General features: G+C 39.9%; 1 long non-coding RNA gene across 1 annotated transcript in view; it reads right to left on the bottom strand.

Moving 5' to 3' along the window:
• The window catches only part of LOC115947664, a 260,223-nt gene extending 239,649 nt beyond the window's left edge, over positions 1 to 20,574 (bottom strand). The window contains exon 1 of the long non-coding RNA XR_004081529.1: positions 20,464 to 20,574. This is a non-coding gene — a long non-coding RNA (uncharacterized LOC115947664). The remainder of the gene's footprint in view (positions 1 to 20,463) is intronic.
• Positions 20,575 to 21,351: the final 777 nt, after the last annotated feature.

A 21,351-nucleotide genomic window follows, 5' to 3' on the forward strand; every position in this document is an offset into this window, starting at 1 on the left:
TGGATGCCACATAAAGCTGAGATGGACGTGCTACGATTAAAGACAGAATAAAACCGAAATGAACCAATAGAGCGAGGTTAAAAATTGGAAGTAGCAACAGTTAATTAGTTCCATAGTTGAAAAGAGAGAAGCCACGGTGCTTCTGCTCAAGAGGCTGGTGCAGCTATTAGACTATGCTATTAGAATGTTCCAGGAATGGATTTCTACATTTCTATTATTTAAAAAATAATGTGTATTTTATTATTGATTTCCTATAGATAAAGCTTCTGTATTTTTCAGTCTTCCTATAGCAATCTGTTGCTCCTCTGACATATACTCTGACATATACAAAGACAGTCAATACCTACTTCTCCCATACCACAAAAGAGGGCTCTGTAATGCAAAGTAAAAGAGAACATTCATTAGCTATGACAGAAAATTACTTGGCTCAGTCTTCATCCTCTTTTCCTCTGCTCTCTAAAGCAGCCATAAACATTCAATTGACTTTTATCCCTTCTTTGTCATATTGGTGATACAGATGCCCACTTAAGCACAACAGGCTTTCATTCTTTCACCTAGACCCAAAGTGCCAAGTTTTCCTGTATCCCACACCTACAGGACTAAGGGAATGCATAAATATCTTACTATACATGTATATTTATGGAGAAAAAAAAAATATTGGTTACTTAGAAAAACCCTTATGCCACCCTACTTTCAGAATTTGTAATTTCCAAGGATCTTAGTGATAGGTGCTTGGGTAACATCTTTTAAAGTGCAAATTATGCCATGATTCACACATTTGAAGTTAAAAAAAAAGTTAAGCTAAACAAAAAGTCATACATATATAACACAACATGTAAGTGACTCAGATTCCAGACATTTCACTTTAAATATGTTATCATCTGCCTGCTAACGGGATTACTGGTGCATCTGAGAAACTGATCAGTCTTTGTCATCTTTGCTGTTATTTTCCAAGCAGACAGTGCTTCTCCAAGAGCTACCACTGGACCTCACTGGCCACCAGGCAAACTCCAGTCTAGACCAGTTTGGGCTACAGCAGTTTTGGCCCTGTGACAGGTTCATTTCCAACCCCATCACTCTGAGCTAAGCGGCCCCCAGGCAGATATCAGCCACTTGTAGCACTAGAAAGTTTTCACTCTGCTGAAAGAAATTTTACTTTTCTAAGTCTGCTTTGTCATTCCTCTGTTCTATGATTATTACTCAAAATTTTTAGATAGGAGCAAAAATCACTGAATAATGCTGTCATGGTAGAGGCTCAAACTTGCACCAGTAACTTCAGTATGTTTGTATTAATCTTAGCTACATATATGTGTCACATCCAAGAATATTCCTATTTACAGCAGGATGGATATTCCAAAAATATTTCTCATTTTCCGTGCAATTCACTTGTTTTTGTTGACTGTTTATGAGAATATTTAATCCACCTTCTTTAAGTTTGAAGGTTACTGGAGTTGCCATTCACATTTCACAGGCTCATGCATGACTTACACTTTGATCACAAATGCAAATCAGCAGCATATTTTCATGAATTTATTGCTTTTAATCAAAAATTAGGCTTTCATGTCTGGAGATTTATCTAGATACTTCATCACTTCAGAAAGGACACATCTTAATGAAAAATCACAGGACGCCGACAACACTGCTTGAAAAGTTACTATTTTGTCTGAACACAATGTTCTTCCATCCCTTCCCTAAATCAGATGTCTTTATGTCTAAGAATAAGAATATTTCTCAAAAATAGCACCCAAAACAATGTCTAAGTTCCCTTCAGCTCTAAGAAACATGTTTTGGTTGACTGAACAAATTACTTAATATAAAGCATACCATAACTGAGTTTTCTCTGCCTTTCACTCCTTTTAATCTTGCTGATATGTTATTTACGTTCTGTTCAATAAATAAAATCAAGATTAAAAAGTTGAGCTGCCTGAGGGCACTCTTTGCTAACAGAGATTTTCAACTGTACAGCTTGTTTTCAACTTTTAATAACATCCAGAGAGACATTTTGTTCTATAAAGTACCCATGTGATGTGTGTGTAATGAGTGAAACCCCCCAAAATTAATAACATTTTCTCTTCTATGTACCTGCCATCTACTTCTTGATTGTCCTCTGTGATCTGAATGAACACTCCACTCCAACAGCACCTCACCAGCTCTCTGGGTGAGGACCAGGAGAGCAGAAATTCATGGTATGAACACAGAGAAACCCTCAAGGGTGATGAAGCAGTGTTTGAGAATTACAGAGCTGATGCATCTCACCAGTGGAGACAGGGAGCAGCCTCTGGGAGGTAAACTGGGTTGGTTTGGGGGTCTGTGGTTTTGGGTTGTGTATGGCCCCAAGCTGAGTGGGATTTGTTGCCAGACCAACAATCATCACTGTTTATTAGAGCCATTTTTCCTCAACCAGTGGAGTGAAAATGACAAGAAAATAAACAGTTGTCTGAGAACATAAGGGACCAGCAAGCAGTCCTTTGCAACAGCATGGAAACAAAAACTAAAATAAATTAAAAAAAAAAAAAGAGCAGCCATTAAGCTTCCTTAACACAGCTGGAACTGGAACTGGCTTTGCTTCTGAATTGCTGCAGAAAGCAATGGAAAAGCCCAATTGACAAAGAAGTAGCTGTAGTAGCCAAATTACAAATGGCTTGGAAAGAGGCCTTTCAAGCTGACACATTCTTCAGCGTCCTCTGAAGATTGTTGTAACAAATGGTGCACTTCCTTCCCAAACTGGGGGTTAAGTGGGCAAGAAGGACCTTGTGCAGAAAGTTGTCCATCAGGGTTTCTACCCATTTTCCCTCTTTTGCATGGATTCTGCTACTTCTCTCAGCATGCTGCAGTTCCCAACCCAGAGATCTGTGTCTTGTGCCATCCAGAACTTGTGCTGGCCCTGTCTGTAGTATACCCACGCCACAGGTCACCATCCTCTTCCACTCCTCGTGCCTGAGAGGGACCAATCTGATTTTTATTTATGCCTCAACATATGCTATACCTGAGGTGAAGAGTTACTCTAGGGGCTGTACACATGCTGGCAGCTGATCAGGGGACAGAAAGTTTCCACGATGGGCTGCGAGTGAGCGCCCAGCTGCTGGTGGGGCACACACCTGGATACCCAGGAAATCGGGCTGTGGGAGCAGCTTTAGCACATAAAAGCAGCTAACTGGGACACAACTCGAGTGTTAGCTTGGCCCTACTCCCCCTCTCCCCTTTTTTCTCTGTGGTCCTGCTCCTTCCCTGGCTGTGCTCCCTGTCCCCACCTGTCCTGCCCTGCTCCCCCTCTTCCCCCGAGGTGCCTTGCCACAACAGCCCAGTGCTCCACTGTTTCTCTGGAGGGGTGGATCTGTCCCTGTCTTCTGTTTCTCTCTCTTGCTGTCTTTTTCGCCTCTCTGCTTTCTTTTCTATCCCCTTTCAGTAGGAACATTTACCCTTTTTCTGAAAATAGTTCTCAGATACAATATTGCCACGTCAGCGCTTGATTTTCATCTGAGAAATCTATCAAAAAGCATCCTCCCAGACTCCCCTTTTTGCAGCAGGGTGGGACAGTGCCACAGATGTATGTGAAGCTCAGGAAGCACATCTGAGAGAGGGGCACAGCTACAGAAGGTGGTTTAGAATTGTCCTTATTGGTTCCTCCCTGACAGATTGCCATGACTGGCATTGTTTGCTTTCTGAGGCCAGAACAGCTCCTGACAATTAAATACACACAATGCCCTCTGTCCTGAGCTGAACATGATCTTAGAGGACACCAGGACACCAAGAACAAGATCATGCAAACCATCTGCTCCTCTCCCTTTCTGGGAAAAGGGTTCCTTCCTATCACTTGTCTGTTTCATTCTTCCCTTATCTTCTTTCCCTTCCCCATTAATGCAGTTACAAGGAGAAAGTTGTAACCATGATAATGCTGCACCTCAGGAAAATGGGAAATGGCACAGGATTACTTTTATTATACCTTGAAGTGTCCAAGGCTTAGGGACTGCAATGCTGATAAACAGCACTTCTGGCAATTCTACTAGAGCTCATATGACATATTCAACTTAGCTCATTATGACATAATTGCACTCTTCCAGGTGCACTACTTAGCCTGCAACCATTCCAGAGGATTGCTAAAAACTAAAATAGAGAAATAACTTAAAAGTTCACCAGCTCATACAAAGGTTCTTACTTTAAGAAAATAGCACTAAACTCTACTTTCATTTGGATATTCCTCAGAAAAAGAATCACCAACTGGCTGAGAACCCATTTACCTCCATAAATGTACAGAAAGAAACAAATTGAAATTACTACCAAATAGTTTCTGAAAAAAAATACATTTTACAGAGACATCTGACCTACTGTTAATTCCTGAGGATTTACTAAGAAGCTCTGGCAAGTATCTGAAATTACACATTCTTGATCATATTTTTCAAAATAGACAGCCCACAATCAAAACCTTGCATTTAAAATGGAATTAATTCTGAGGTTTTCCTTTTTACACATCATCACATTTTTCATCATAAGGAGAATTTCTTTAAAGAGTTTAAAACTTGCATTAAAGAGTTTAAAATTGCATTTAGTCCCGTAATGTCTAATAACTGACTTACTTAAATGTTTCTTAAAAATGAAGAGCAAGGAAGCTTCTTGAGAAGAAAGAACAAAAGAAACAAGCAGCAAATAGAAGTGATCAGCCACATGACTGTCTGGAAATGCATTAATTCATCTTTCTGGTTTTGAAACCAGATGACAATCACCCGCTGTTAGGCCAGCTAGGAACTGTGAGATTTTAAGAAGCATAACTCATTAAGTCTTCTTAGTAATTACCTTCACAGAAATTTTCCAATTTTCCTCTGTGCCCCACAATCCAACAGTGCTCCTGTTTCTAGGGCACAATCTGAGCAATCTGGTTCAGTTTTTTGTCTGTGGCTTTTAGTAGAAACTAATTGAGCTTGACAAGAGTCAGAAGGGCTGACCACTCCCAGCTGCCAGTAGGACCAGCCCCCACATTTATTTGGGTTTGGCTTTGGGTTGTGCTTTTACTTCTTGAGATCCTTTCTCCTTTGGCTCCAGTCAGCAGATCCCACCAGCACCCAGAGATGAGGCTTTCCCCACTATCTCCTGAGCCAGGCTCACAAAAGGCTCCCAGGCTACTTTAAATACCAGCAAACACATTTTTTCTGGCTTCAGGAATTTTTTTTCCCAATGAAGTAAAAGTGAGAGATCTATTTCTACTAAATCTATAACAGTTTTTTCCTTCTGGCTCCACACTCCAGGGCTGGCCTTTGCCAGTGCTCCTTTGCAGGGTGGGGTCTCCCTCCACAGGCTCTTTTTGAGCTTTCCCAGGTCACACAGCACTTGTCTCCCTTGTCCCACAGTTGCTTCCTTGCCACCCATTTCTTTTATCCTGTGCACATCAAGCAAGGTGTCATTTAAATAGACCGCATTGGCCATCAACATGATTTCTTATTATTCATCCAGCAGGATGAAATTGTCATACCCCACACTGGTATCTAAATATTTCCTTCAGATAATGACTGAATAGTCCTTGAAATTGTACCCATCATGCTTCCGACCCCCATTTGCCACCTGCAGTCATCGTCTTTGTCCATCTGCACTCATCTTGGCTGTTCGTCTTTGTCAAATTTACAGCAAACCCTCTTGGAAGGAACAATGCACGCAGCACAGTTGTAAAGATGAGAAATCAAATGGGGGGTGGGGCTGGGGGTGTCTCTAACAAAAGCCAGGTGTAGAAGTTATTAATTAACTGCAGAGATACAGCACAAATTACTCAAAGTACAATTTAAGTAATTGGCACAACTCATTTTCTTGATGCAGCTGAGAATTATATGCTCCTACCTTTTCACTAAAGCACTACAGAACATAAAATTATTTAGGAAAGCATGTTCATTAAATTCTACCACATCGTGAGAAGCAAGCCTTAACCAAAGTATTTAGAATAAAATATTCATATTTCAGATGATACAGGCAATAAATTTGACAGCATCCAATCTTAGGGACTGCAGTATCTATACTCAAGGCCCCAGAGTAGTTTTGTTAATTGTTTATTTTTAAAAGCAGCACTTAAATAGAAAAGCTTTAATTTGACCAGATGAAACTTAATGAAGGTGATTTAGCCTATAAAGTTAATCATCACTTTGGTGTCACTTTCAGAGGATTTGGAGAGTTTCCATTCTGAGGCTGGAATGCAAACTTCACAGAAAAGGGCACATCCATGTTTCTCCACTATCAGCTCTGCAGATAAAGAAGAAGATGCAGTGTCTGATTCACAGGCACACTGCTTTTCCCAATTGCTTTATGATAAATATAATCTTCCTCTTCTTGGACTTATTTGTAGATAAGCCTCTATTCCACACACCTATCTGTGTGCTCTCCAGGCTCCCCAGCGTGTATTTCTGCACTTTCTAAAGCATCTTAAAGGAAGGAAGGTCTATTAAGCGCTCATCTGTGGGCCAGGCTTTCCCCTGCACTCTCAGAGCCTGATCCAATGTCCACATTAAATCAGCCTGGGCGTTTCCAGTAAGTGCAGGGTGCATTCACTCCCATCCCTGATTGCTCATGTCTGTTCCCCGTTATTCACAAGTGCTCTGAAGGCCTCACACACAGCTGCAGTAAGGACAAATTATTTCCCCCATTTTAAATTATCTTCCTGAAGTAAATGCAGTCTGGGGCTGTAGGAGCCAAAAGGACTGTCCAGAGATTTCAGTTTTTCCGCTATTTCACTTTTTTCCTAGCAACTGAAATCACCTGAGAGATCATGAGTGCAGAAACTACAATTAGAGTAGCTACAAATTTTAAAACTGTTTTCTGCATCATGTCCAAAAGTAATTTCTTTTCATTATGTTCATATTGGTAATAATAAAGAGAAGATAATGTCTGGTGCCAAGGTAGATTATCTTGCTTCTCTAGGAGAGGAATTTGGCTTTGTGAATCCAGCTATTTGGTATCATCCACATATGTGTTCACAATATTCTCCTCCTCCAGCCAAACAGGTCAGCATGAGGGGGCAGCAAACCCAGTATTGTGATTAATTAATTAGCAATGAACAGTAACTCCAAGGATTACACTTTAGTTACTGCACTCAGAACATACAAGGCAGATCCTGCAAAGTGTTAGAACCCACAGTACCACATTTAGATTGGAAACCCAGTGCCACGTTTGAGCTTTCTCATGTTTCCTCTTCTTCTTGTTACATGTTTCCCACTGCTTTACTACCCAGTAAAATTAACCTGAACAGAAACATAGAGGCACTTTCATCTACCAGATCCAGTTCAAAGCTGTCAGATCTCAGCTTTGAATTCTTTGCTTTTGCTCATTCACATTCCATCAATTGCCAGCAACTAAAAGTGGGGGTTTGTGTATCAAGTGGCTTTTACTTGTGAAATATATAACATTTTAATAAATACTATAATTTTAAGTGTTTCAAAGCCTGCTTTATACTGTTAATGAGGTCGTACAATAAAGAAATGGCAATTACAATGAATTTCTTTAAAGCTACTTTGCTTAGAAAATAAAATGCCTGCACAAATTTGCCAGTTAAAAATCAAAATTGTCCTATACTACATGTAAGCCTTTAGTACAAATAGAATTTCTGACAGATTTATGTTCAGGATAAAAATGTTACCTGTCAAAAACAACCATAAAAAATTAAATACCTGCTTAATGTGCAGCTTCAAGTATTGTGAATGTAGCATTCATTATCATAAACACAGTAGTGTGATCTAATTATGTATTCTGTACTAAGTTTGTCAGATGACACAACTTGAAAATGGCACAACTAAATCAAATGTGTTCTACTTACCTATTGAGTGTTAGTGAAATTGCACATAAAAAGGTTTCTTTGCAGTCAATTTTAAGATGCTGCAACTTTGTGACAGATTTGATTTTATTTTAGGATTTTATCATCATTTTATCAACTAATTTTATAGCCATTTCCAGCATGAGAGTATCTTCATATCCAAACACAAATAGATGAGTTGTTGCATGAATCATCAATCTTATTAATGTTTTTCTTCACCTCACACACAGTGACCAAGCGTGCCCATCTTTTCCCCTGTGCCGTGATTCACAATTTAGGCAAAGGCAAGGTAACTCTTTACAAACCTCTTAAGCGAAATAAAGCAAGGCAAGAATCTGAAAGGGCCAGTTTGCTTGTGTTTGTCCTGGTTTGGGCTGGGATAGAGTTAATTTCCCTCCTAACACCTGGCATAGAGCTGTGTTACCCCATCAGTGAGCAGGCTGGTGGGAGGGGTCCCAGCCTGGACAGGGGACCCCACCTGACCCCAGGGATAGGCCAGACTATGTGGTGTCATGGTCACTAAAACTAGGGAGACACTGCTCAGAAATGGGTTGGGCATCCTCTCGGCAGGACAGGAGCAGTTGCACTGTGCATTGCTTGCTATTTTTATTAATAATAATTATTATTATACCTTCCACTTTTCCCCATTAAGCTGTCTTTATCTCAAGATAAGACAAATTTTACAATTTTTTTACCCAATTCTGTCCCCTATCCCATTGGTGTGGGTGGGGAGCAAGCAAACAACTCCGTGGTGTTGAGCTTCCTGAGTTTAAACCACCACAGCTTCCAACATCAGCATGATTGACTTCAGGGGCAAAACAAAGTGGTTTGTACCACACGTCTTAGACTACATCAAAAATAGCCTGTCCTCTTAAACTAAAATCAGAGGTAAGAAACTCTAAGTATAAATTGTTTTCTCATGAACTAGAGAGGCAGAACCAGGGCAAAATAAAGTAACTAATCTTTCAACGTTACATGAGTTTTACTTCAGTCATTCTAGTCCCTAATAATGGATCCTTGGGATGTTAAATAGGTCTGACTTTTGCTTTCCTCTCAAAAATCCTATGCCCTTGACTGTTTCTCTCAGTAGCAGTGGAAAAGCACAACTTCTGCTGCCTCACCCTTCAGCTGGAGTCATTTTCTCTGGAATGCTCCCTTCCTGCCTCTCTCAGGTACAGATTTGCCCTCCCAGCCTTGGACACGATCCTTGTTCACCAGGTGCATTTTTAACCGTTCTTTAGACATGAACAGCTACACCTGCTGTCTGGGGTGGTCTGAATTTTCTACTCCTTCCATTGCTCCCTCCCTGCAAAGGCAGGTTTTGATCATTCCTTTGTTCTCTGGCTCCCAGCTTCTTTGCTGTCAGTCTGAACATATTTTCACAGAGCCTCTTTGTACATGTTATGACGTCTGGCTGGAGCATCTCAATAGGATTGGAAAAACTGTGTTAATACAAGGAAATACCCTAATTATCATCATTTCCAACCCTGCTACTTGCAAAACTGATCCTGGGGTGACAGCCCCGTTCTATTTGACGCATACACACAAGACATTCAGCCAAAAGACCGTCTCTGTAAAAGAGGCTGTAAAAATGGGTTCTGAAAAACCACTGTAGGTTCTTCTTGATTTAAAGAAAGATGTCTCATTTATTGAGACATCTGTATTCAGGCTTTTTCCCGAATTTTTTAAACTTATAAAAGCAAATTTATATCTATTTCATGAAAAACAGGGCAAAGAGTGATCTTCCTACATGCATAAAAAAAGTAAGATAAGGCTGTAAAGGTACATAGAAGAAAATGGAGAAAACAGAGCATACACACACACTTAAAAGTTATCCACATAAAAGCCAATATTTACTTCCAAATCCCAATTTTATGATGACCATAATAACACAAACCTAGGTATAGATATCTATGAGACGAGATCTACAAGCATCTGTGAATACCTACTGCCCTCAAAGCGCAGTAATAGAGCTATTCCAGTCAAAGGAAATGCTGGGCTTAAACATCTTCAGGAAACAAGTACCCAAATTTCATCTTAGTAATACAAAGCAAGGGCTTAAATTATCTTTACCTCAACATTCACCCTGCCATGATATTGTTCAAAGAGAGTGAAGAATTAAAAAAGAAAAAAAACCCCAAACTTCAAAAGTATCGAAAACTCAGAAAATCTCCTTATAATGTTGCAGCTAAATTATGAATTAAAATCATTCCATTATTATGCCACACAATTGGGGCCTACTGGGGAAATACTGGCACACTACACATTAGAGTTGTAATAATACAATTCTTGATTTCTAATACTTAAAATTTTCCCCATGGTGATTATGGTAAGAATAATAATAATAATAATGTGCAATAACTGTAATTAATCTAATTAGTTCATTAAAATGATGATGGCTATTAACACTATAGGTCATAAATTAAAACAAGACCTTCTCTGAACATTAATAGAGATGAAATATGTTTTCCTCTGCACAATGGACAAGGCACCAGCTGCTTCTTTGGTGAAAAAAAATAGCAGGATGATTATCTAAAGATGCAAATGGAGTTTCTTTCACTACCCACTGTGAAGGTTGAATATCAATGACACAAAACCGATTTTTCTTCAGATGGAAAGGAAACAATCGCAGCAGAGGAGGGAGAGCTTTTCATTTCCCAGTTCAAGGCCTATGACTGGCAGCACTTCCCCAGCCCTACTGTTCCTCCCTTGTCCACTTCCTCCTAAGAAACATCCATGTGAAAATCTATACTGATTACTAAACTTTCACTAGTACATTTTCTTGTTTTCTATAATATATTTATGGTGTTTCATTCATGAGCTTTTGGGTATTCATTTGTATGCATTAACTCTACCTCTGTGAAACATCATATATGATAATAACTATGTATCTTGGTACATGGAGGTGAAAACCTTGTGCAATGTTGCAAAAACATATAATAAATCAATTATTTATGTCCTTTTTATTGCCTCACTGGCCAGATAATTCTGTGTTCCCTGGGGCTTTAACATTCCTATCCTGTGAACAGATTACAGCATCCATCATTTGCTTGAAATCCACATACCAAATAAATATTTCTTCCATCAGCCTCCAATGTGAAATGCCACCTCTTTTCTACAAGCACTGGTATGATTCAATCTTCAATGAGCTCCAGGTTTCTCCGCTATAAAAGCTTTAAGAGTCTAACCCAGGCCAAGGAAAATGTTGCCATCAAGACAGGACATTCCAGTGCCCTGTTCACATCGAGCCTTTTGAAGAACTCAAATCATCTTCCTTGAGAACAGGGAGTTCACATGCAGAATATTTCCTCAGAAATACATATGATACTACAATCCATCCTTTCCTGGGTTTCCCAGGAAAATGTACTAGTGGAAAATGCCATTATGTGAAGCTCTCCGTGAGGTCAGCCTTGTGTACCCTAAATATTGCCTCCCTCTCCACACCCCAGAGCCAGATGGAAAATGACATCCTACAGGGAACAGCAAGACAGAGAGAAGAGCAAAGTGGAACCTGTAGAGAGATTTTGCTAAATGACAGAATTTGTAGAGGTCACAGACAGAAGAGAGGTCACAAAAGATAAAAAATCCTCTGTGGCTTCTGGGTTAGCAGACCTGTGGTTGACCTCAAGCCGAGTGACCTTACACAAGTCTTTTAACACTGTCACAGGGAGTTTGGTTCTTTCATAAGCAAATATTCTTTTCAGAAAATATGTTTACTATATCCTGAGTTGTATCCTTCACATATTTCAATGGGTAAGCTACAAAAATGAGGGTTCAATTCATAGACAAAGGCCATTTGCCCACCTCCCTCCCAAAGCAGCCCTTCTGTAACACAGCTGCTCCTTCACCAGCCTCCCAGATATGTGCTTTGGGATGATAAAATTTTAAACTCACTTATTTGGTCATTTGCTATCAGTCGATGCAGACATGAGTGAACCAGAAATATGACAAAACTCTAGTATCTCCCTATCCAAAAAATAACATTATAAAAAGAAATAATCTAAAAACTTGTAAGAAATTACAACAAATTGCATTTCAGCTGGGAAATGGCATCTGATTTTGCTTTCAGATATAAACTCAGAGAAGTCACAAAACAGGTAACTCTTGAAGGATGGTAATTACTAAGAATTCATGGTAGCTGTCTAGGCATAGATTTATTTTTGTTTAATGTGCAACTTCAGTGGCAATCTGAAGTTAGGAAAAAAATGTTATTTTCTGTGCATTTTAAAGGAAATACTGAATAATTCAATTTTAAGGAAGGAAGCACAGGAACAATTGACTCAGCCTTACCTTTTCACTGTATTCTTTATGCTGGCCTTTATTTCTATAACAGATAAACTTCTCTTTAAAGAACTAATACTTCTAGAACCATTGTTTTTAATTACAAAATCTCAAAACATTTTCCTAGGACTGAATCTCATTTTGTGAAATAAGCTTGATAAAAAAATAGGAAAAGACAAAAAAAACTAACGTTTGAATAACATTCAATAGCAATTTTGGCCAAAGAGTTACAGACTTTGCATTTTTCTTTGTATGAGCTGTTCTATTTACAGAAAAACCCTGGTCTGTGGAAACAGAGGGAAAAGTCCCAACCTCTGAAAAAACACAGAACTTTAAAGTATTCTGCTTCATGCCATCATTTTCCTTGGCCTTACACTTCTCAGAGTCTGGCTGCTATTAGGAAGGGAAACTGAGACAGAGACAAATGATTTCTTCTACAACTCACGACTGCTTTTCACTTTGCTTTGTGCTGTTCTTACTAAGTCAACTACAGTTCATGCCCCATATAGAGTGTATTATAGCTCTTCCTTGTAAAGAAACACAATAACTAGGAGGGATAAAACATTCTCACCCTCCCTCAAAATTATAAGCAAATTGTTATAGCTCTAAAGATCTTGTTTCCAAAATAATGGCTATTCATTCTTTTATTTTCCTTCCTTTAGTTTTAGTTTTATTTGTTGGTGTTATGGTTCATGTTTTCAACTTCTCTGGAACAATGAGAAGCAAAAATAAATATAGCACTTTAAAAAATGAAAAGCTGGTTCTTGCAAAATACTACCAACCTGGCAGCTGGAGCTTTACAAATAATATCAAATATTGCAAGGAAATAAAAACTGAGAAAATAATTGTTACAGAACATTCAAGACAAAATGCCTTAGAGGAGAAAAATTTGTCAACAAAACCCAGAATTTGAAGAGGACCAGCCAGCTTCTTCCTCTTGTCTCACATCCTGCACTTGTAACTTAATTGTTATTCCTGAGATTTGCATGCTGGTCAGCACTAATTACAAAACCTTGTTGAAGATCCTATTTTTAACTCTGGTATTTTCTGTCTGCATTAAAAAAAACCAAAAACTAATATTCAAGCTAGACACTGATGAGGTCTAAAAATCTTAACAAAATCCCTGTGTTCACTTGGAGAAGCTTTACTTTCCTGACACTGGATACACAGGGATCTCATACCAGAGAAAACAAGCTTGCTGAAAGCTCATGCATAAACAGACTTGACTTATATCTTTGTTGGTGTAGTGTCCTTGCTGGTCTCATGAAGACAATGGAATGTCAGAGAAACAAGCAGCAAGAGCTGCTCATAACACCTTCAACACAAGGATTTCTTCCTCAAGGCACACAGATCTCAGCAAACACTGCTGGCAGGTTTCCCTTTGTTCATCGTGTTCCTGCTCAGTCCAGATGTTTACCTTTGCTCACTCCAGTCAGAGAAAACACCAAAGGTTTCCAGATTTGCTGGTGGGCAGAGCTGTGTGAGCCCAGCTGGTCCAGCCCAGTGACAGGAGCCTCTCTGGCTCCAGAGGGGGAGGAGGAGTAACTGCAACTCCATTTCAGTGCCTGCCAGTCACAATTCTGCTGCACCTTTGAGGGAGGAGCTCAAACAGTTTTCACAGAATCACAAACTGGGAAGAGACCTTCAAGATCATTGAGTCCAACCTGTTCCCTGAGACCTCAACTAAACCCTGGCACCCAGTGCCACATCCAGGCTTTGTTAAACACACCCAGGGATGGGGACTCCACCACCTCCTTGGGTAGGCCATTCCAGAACTTCATCACCCTTTCCATGAAAAACTTTTTTCTAATATCCAACCTATACTTCCCTTGAGCCTGTATTTCTTTTGAGCCTGTCTGGATCATGTGGATCACTCCAGATCATTCAGTGCAGGCCTGTGCCATCACAGCTACACTACACTTCTGCTGGCCAGCTGCACCATCCTTTTTCTATTCCATTAAAAAATTTTGCCTTCAGTCAGGACTTTGGCATGAACATGAGACTGGAACCCCTATGCTGAGAACATGAATGAATCAGGATTTCTAAAATGCAGGTGCTCAGCACTTTCCAAGGATCTTGGGAGGATATTCAGGGTAGGTACTTCTGAGCATGAGGCAGCTCAAGTCAGTGGTCAGACTGGAACACCTTATCCCTCATTTGGACAATTTATGTGGTGAGGAGCTCATATTGCCCTGCTGGGCTGCAGGAATACTTGGCACACAATTTCAAGGCCAAAGCTTGGCCAGCACAGGTTCTGTCTGGGGCTCCTGCACCAGCCCCAATGCTCCACTGCCCTCCTCACACATCAGCCCATACAAGCAAAGTCTTAATTAGTTTAATTTCAGGGGGAAGCAGGTAATTCTTGCAGGTCTGTCATTTCCCAGATTTTACTCTCTGTGCTAGAGGTACAATTCTTTTGTTGATTCCTGTGGGGCTGAGCACATGTTCAGACAGAGGAGGAGAACACCTCAGCTAAGCCTGACTCTCATGATTAGATCAAGTTCTGATGTTTGGCTGTCAGAATTCATTCTATTAAAGAACACTGAGTATAAATTGCATAGTTGTGTCACTAATGATGATTCTAAAAAATGAGACATTTCTGCATATGAAAACAGTAAAAAAAAATTCAGCTTTTTTTTTCTGGCTTAAAATCAAAACATGAGTTATCCCTCCTGCACTAGAAACAAATAGAACAATTAAAAGGAAAAACAGCTTTGCTTGAGGGAAAAATTATTACTTTTTCTTAATCAAATTCATTAATTTTAATCAGTAAGTGCCTTAATGTGTGAAGAGAAAATGGCAATTTTCAGAGCTCTTCTCCCTGGAAGGATATTATATTATATCTTTTCCATTCTGAATGTCCTAGACATATTTTACAAGTGTCTACTGATACTTTAAAGTTAGGATTGAATTCTGTATTTAAATTGCAACCCATCTCCAGTTTCAGGTCATTGAGATACAAAAGGTCGTGATATTTGCCTTTCATTTTCCTCCTCTCAGAATACTAAAATTTGAGACTGTAAAGAATGCTGTATGAAATATAATTTCTTGCCAATTGCACGAAGAATATACAGTGATTAAGTAAGTAGTTTGACCTGCATTGTTTAATCCTATTCACCTAGGATCACCTTCAAAAATTTGGCTTCTCAATGCAAGTATGAATATTTTAAAGAATACAGGAAAAGATTCAAGGTGAAAAATGGCCATGAAAGCTGAGAATCTGCTTCATCTTTGGGTCAAAAATATTGTCTCTGAATAAAAACAAAGAAAAAAAAATATATAAGTGACTTTTCTTTTACATTCAGCAGAGAATATATTATTTTCAATGTGGGACCTGAGAACATAAAATGTGATAAAAGACAATCTTGGCTAGATGGGCTCCCTCCTCCCATCCCCACGAACTTGCAGACCGGTTTCTGAAAAAAGCTTTCAGTCCTAATTCCACACAAACCCTTTTTACTGTCCTAGTGAAGAAAGTAGACAAAGTCAGTAGATCTTGCATCTACTTTACAGCTGCTTAACACCTCCAGATGGATGAGGTCACAGGGCAAATGACATTCAGAGGCAGCATTTCTACTGAAATTATTAGATTCACCAATTTATAGGAACTGAAATGCCCCATTTTTATCATCCAGTCTGACCTCCTGCATATTGACAACCACAGTCTGTTACCAACTTCTTCCTGAAGTGAGCCTGTAAAATCTATTCCAGCCACCCTCTATCTCTGAAATGTGCTCATTTTGATTTTGGCATATTAAGGAATGGATATTCTGTCTCATTTCTCAGTAAATTTTCAACTGGGCAAATCAGTCTCACTATTAAAATGTCATGTCTCTGTTCTAGGACAACATCAAGCCCCTTATTTTTTACGTACTATCAGTACACTGCCAAAACTTTGCACTTTTGCCAAGCTCATATTGATGCCTCAAAACAAAAGCTGCCTTTTAGCATCCCATACAGGGACTCCTCAAACTCAGAATAGTCCATAAAAGCCATTGTGTCAGGGAGTTCCTGCACAATTGCCTGCTCAGGAGAGCAGCTCTGAGGGCTCTGAGGGGACCCTGTGCCTCCTGTGCTCTCGCTGCTCTTCCTTTGCTCATGTCAGGGGCTCAAGGCACATCTCAGGGTTTCATTGCATGCAGCAATACACAGATACATCCCCAAAACACCTCTGAGTCTTGTCTCAAAGCAACAGCACTGACTGCTCCCATCAGGCTCCCAGTGGCCCACCCCAGATCTCTGCTGGGGCACATCTCATCCTCCAAACGCTGAACACGTGTAAATGTGTCTTCCTAACACTGCCACACACGTGTACACTCACAGCACCTAAAAAGCCAAAAAATCAGCTCACAGCTGTGATACCTGTTCTGTTTCCCCCTACTTCACCCCCTCAGGGGTGCTCCCAGGCACAGGGAGGGTCTGAGCTGGCTGAGCTTCCCCCTTCCCTCCCTTGTCAAGCTCGGAGGTCAGACAGCCCTGCAGGGAAGGCAGCCAGGGGAGGCTGCTGGCAAGAGAGAAAGGGCAGCACAGGAGCAGCTGCCCAGGCACAGGGGCTCCAGAACCTTCCCTCTGGCAGCATCCTGGAGCTGGGGCTCAGCCCATGTGCCCAGGGGCACAGGGAACAGGGCCTGGGACACTCCCTGTACCCTGCCTTGCCCAGGGAGCCAAAGCCATACTGAACCCAGTGTGGGCAGTCACAAATCACATCAGAACCCACCAATTCCACTGAGAACCTCCTGATCCCCTTGAAGGAACTCATCCAGACTGCATTCCCCAGCCAGTAAGGGCTTTCTATTTACACAGCTGTGGATCTCCAAATAGAACTGCTTTTTCTTTTTTTTCTTTTTTTTTTTTAATCTGCTTCCTTTGAAGTATTTAGCAGGTTGACAAAGCTTTCAGCTGCAACTCTTGCTTCCTCACTCTTAAGCCTAATAGCTCATCAAGATGTAGCTTGCCAAATCTGCTTTTTCTCCTCCTCCCCCATCATTTCCGTTGTCCTTTTCAGCATCCAGGGCTTTAAGGAGTTTCTGCTTATGAGGTTTAGAGGCAGGACACTCACGAGTCTGCTGATAATGCATCATGTTACTTACTGATTTTTAATCCTGAATCAGGATCTCCTCCCTTTTAAATAGAAGTTGTATCTTTACCAGCTATTTGGTTTGGTAAATTTAAATTTGGTAAAATTTAAATTTGACTTTGCACTATGACTGCTAACCTCATGCCTTCAACTGCTGAAAACCACTTTGTTCTCTTTATATAAACATCACCTACAAATAATCTATTTTACTTCCTTGAAGATATTGTCCAATCATCTTGTATATTTGTGATCTTTTATGCAGAAGCTGCAATTTATTACCATTAAAATCCTGTTACAGAGGACTATTTTCAATTTGTTGAAATTTAGCTTCTGTGCTAGAAAACAGGGAAGAAAGATGGAAAGAAAGACCAGGATGGATTTATTTTCCAGGACGCTTGTCTGCATTCATGCTAAGGGCATTAAATGGATTTATTTCCTCAAAGAGGAGTAAGAAGAGAGTTAAAGATAAAAGGAAGACAATTAGTTTGACACTGAAGGACCAAGAAGGTTTTTTTACCAATATTTAGAAAAAAAAGGAAAATTATAAAACCCAGCTTATGCCAAAACTTCCTCCCACCCTTGACTCCACTGTGGGTTATATAGGTATGCTAGATTTGCAAGTAATTTATTATTGAAAAAAAGGACTATTAATTTGTCTTCCGTTAAAGAGATAAAACACATAAATAACTCTCCATTCTTTCACTTTGAAGTGTCAGGTGCCACTTTACAGTGCTAAGTTTATTAGCCTTAAAAGTCTTTTTCTTCTTTTGCTTTGTGCTACTGCTCTTTTTATCATGTGTCACATTTATGGAAATTTTAACTAACATTTCCGAGTGCCCTGTTTATACCACAGATGGTGTATTTTTAATTTATTTATTTATTTTTACTTACTGTTTTCTCTTTTCTGACTCAGAAATTTAATGAGCTCTCCCACACCCCATACCCAGGGGAAGAAAGAAGACTGAAGAGGGCACATTAAAAGAGGTAGTTTATTTTTTAGCTGCTAAATGTGAAATATGTTATTTATAGCACAGAATTTGAAGCCTGTGGCCACTATAAAAATGCTCAAAGTGAGGACAAGATACCTTTAGTTGGGGAGAAGAGTAACTTCTTTCCAAGTCATGCTACTAAATTTAACAGGAATTTCTGTGAACTAACTGCGTGTAAAAACTGAGTGACTACTACACAGTAACACATCATAAAATCCAACAATGGGTTGTGTTGGAGAGATGTTAAAGCTGATCCAGTGCCACCCCTGCCATGGCCAGGGTCACCTTCCACTGTCCCAGGCTGCTCCAAGCCCTGTCTAACCTGGCCTGGGGCACTGCCAGGGATCCAGGGGCAGCCACAGCTGCTCTGGGCACCCTGAGCCAGGGCTCAGCAGCTTCTGTGACACCCTCTGTACCCCCTGTGACACCCTCTGCACCCTCTGTGACACCCTTTGTACCCCCTGTGACACCCTCTGTACCCCCTGTGACACCCTCTGCACCCTCTGTGACACCCTTTGTACCCCCTGTGACACCCTCTGTACCCCCTGTGACACCCTCTGCACCCTCTGTGACACCCTCTGTGCCCCCTCTACACCCCCTATGACACCCTCTGTACCCCTGTGACCCCCCTGTACCCCAGTGCCACCCTTCCCAGGGTGTCACAGGCAGGACAGGCACCATCCCACACCCCCCCTGCAGTCCTGCCCCTACAATAACGCCGTTTCTGCTGCTGCCTGCAGAAATGTTGATATCCAATGTATTGTGGAGCCAGTCTGCTGTGCCTCTATTTACATCAGCTGGGGAAGGATGTCTTCTCTATTGCTCAGTTAACTTTGCAGCTATTTCCATTTTCCCCCTGTGGCTTCAAAGAAGTCAATAAGCAATTGATAAATCTTCTGTAGCCCTGGGCAATTAATGGGAGTTACACAGCATTGACTGCATCAATCCTCGTGTATGTGAAAAGCAAAAAATTGATTTCACAAATTTACTGGTACCTATTGATTTAGTGCCTCTTCCCCAGGCTATTCCCATTTAATGTTTTTGTGAGGTCATTGAAAAAAAAATCAAGACTGTCAAATAAAATCTGTTTCTTCAGAGCTTTATCTGTTACATTATTTTGCAAGTATTTTTGGCCTCAGCAATATGTTTTCAGGCTGAGCTTCAGGCTTCTAAGATTTTCATCATCTAGAAAGTAAGCATAAACAAACTGACCCAACCAACCATTTAGTGAAGGTGTTTTGAAGGTTCAGGATCCTTTTAAAAAGTGAAAATTCTGCCTACAAAAATCCTTACTGAGACTTCACAGGCTCAAGATGAGTTTACAGACAAATCAAAGTACTTGTGTATCTAACCATCCAATTTGCATCTGCATGCATCTGATTGGCAGCTGAATACCATGAACATCCATAAAAACTGTTAGTCCAAGCAGCCAGATTTGTTCCTAGCACTGAGCTCCTTGCAGAGGATCACAGAGACAAATGCAGCAGAAGTAAACTGAATGTACCAAAAAATAGCAGCTTTTTGGGAAATTTGTCCTCATGCACCTGTAGCTCACAGCTCATCACCCACATTTGTGAAGACACAATAGGCAGAACAGCAAGGAAAAATTACTTTTCTTTTTTTTATATATATATTAACTCATTTTTTGTTAAAAATGACATTGAATGGGAAGTCATTTGGTTCTGCATCCTCTTTAGTGTCATCCTCTTTCAGGCCCTACAGTCAGCAGTGTGGGTTTGATGTCATTGTCAGCACAGTGGTACCCTGTGAACCCTTCTGTTTCTTTCCTATAGATGTTCTTTCCCAGAATGTCCCATCAGGACCAACCAACAACCTCAGGTTGCTGCAAGGAGCAGCTAAAATGAAGAGTTAGAAATTCACAAGATACCTCTTTTGCAAAGGTATGACTTATCCCCTGCTCTTCAAACATGGAAGTAAACAGACATTTTCTCAACATTTATTTTTTTAAAGGAAATCATTTCTAAAGGATGTATGGATATATGTGCTGTGCTGAGCTGTGAAGGGAGTGAGCCTGAGAAACATTAGGGTTCTTACCCACTTTGAAAGTTCAGGAGACTGTCTATTGGAGCAATATTGCATCCAGAACTCAAAACCTCAAGTCGAAAACCTGAGTGAAAATTTGCTTCTATGGAAATGAAGCCTATGTGCATTTTCTGATACATAGAAAAGAATGAGCAACAATATGTCTGCAATCATAACCCAAGAAAGCTGATTCCTCCGTATGCAAGTGCCAGCCTCATGTAAATCAGAAATGCTTTAAGGTCTCTGCATGCATTAAACTTGGTTTGCCCCTCCTCCCCATGCCATCATACCTCTGCCTGCTGAGACACCTGTCCCTGCTGAGAAGCCTTTCCTATGTCTGAGCATAAATCAGGTTCCAGAGGCTCCAAAACCCCACTTGGTGCAGTGGCTATCCCGGGTTTAAACAATTTGGTATCTTCTTCTGTGAAACAAAAAATGAACAGATTTTCAAAGTGCATTGCCTGTATAGAAGAGATCTCTGAAAAATAAAATGAAAACTCAGAACACTGTTATTTATAAATACATTGTAAGTTCGGAGGTATATTTTAGTATGAGAACTACAGGAAAAGAAACCAGAAATAACAAAAAAATATATTTGAACTGTGTAAGTGATATCAGAAATTCCATATGCATCTATCTATTGTGAGAGAACGATCAAAGTAATTTTTAATAGGAACTAACAAACTGAAATTTAACAGGATGACTTGTCAGCTTGATATCCACCAAGTCAATGATCCCATAGCTGAATAAGGACAACTAATTATTTAAGCAGTGTTGCTGTAGTGACAGTGTCAATCCCATAAAATGTTTCCATTTTTCATTTGACAGAATAAAGGATCCTTGTTTATTCTAGTAATGACTGCCCTTGAACGATCAAAAAAATGTTCTCTGAAGTATTTCCAAAGGAATAATAAATAAATAAATAGTTCTTCCTTATGTTGTTCAATAGTTGCTCTTTAACACCCACTGAAAATTTTATAAAATAGTATTTAACTCCTTTTTAAGTACTTACTGGGAAACACTAACTTGCTACTAAAAAGATCTTTCTCCATGACATGACAATGTAACAAAAATAAATATTTTACAATGATAGATATAAAGAAAAGAAAAGGTACTGAAAAAGTTGAAAACCATGACAATTTTATATTGAGGTTTATCTAAAGATGAAGAAGCTTCAT

The sequence above is a fragment of the Geospiza fortis genome, unplaced genomic scaffold (assembly GCF_000277835.1).
Source record: "Geospiza fortis unplaced genomic scaffold, GeoFor_1.0 scaffold55, whole genome shotgun sequence".
NCBI classification, from domain to species: domain Eukaryota; kingdom Metazoa; phylum Chordata; class Aves; order Passeriformes; family Thraupidae; genus Geospiza; species Geospiza fortis.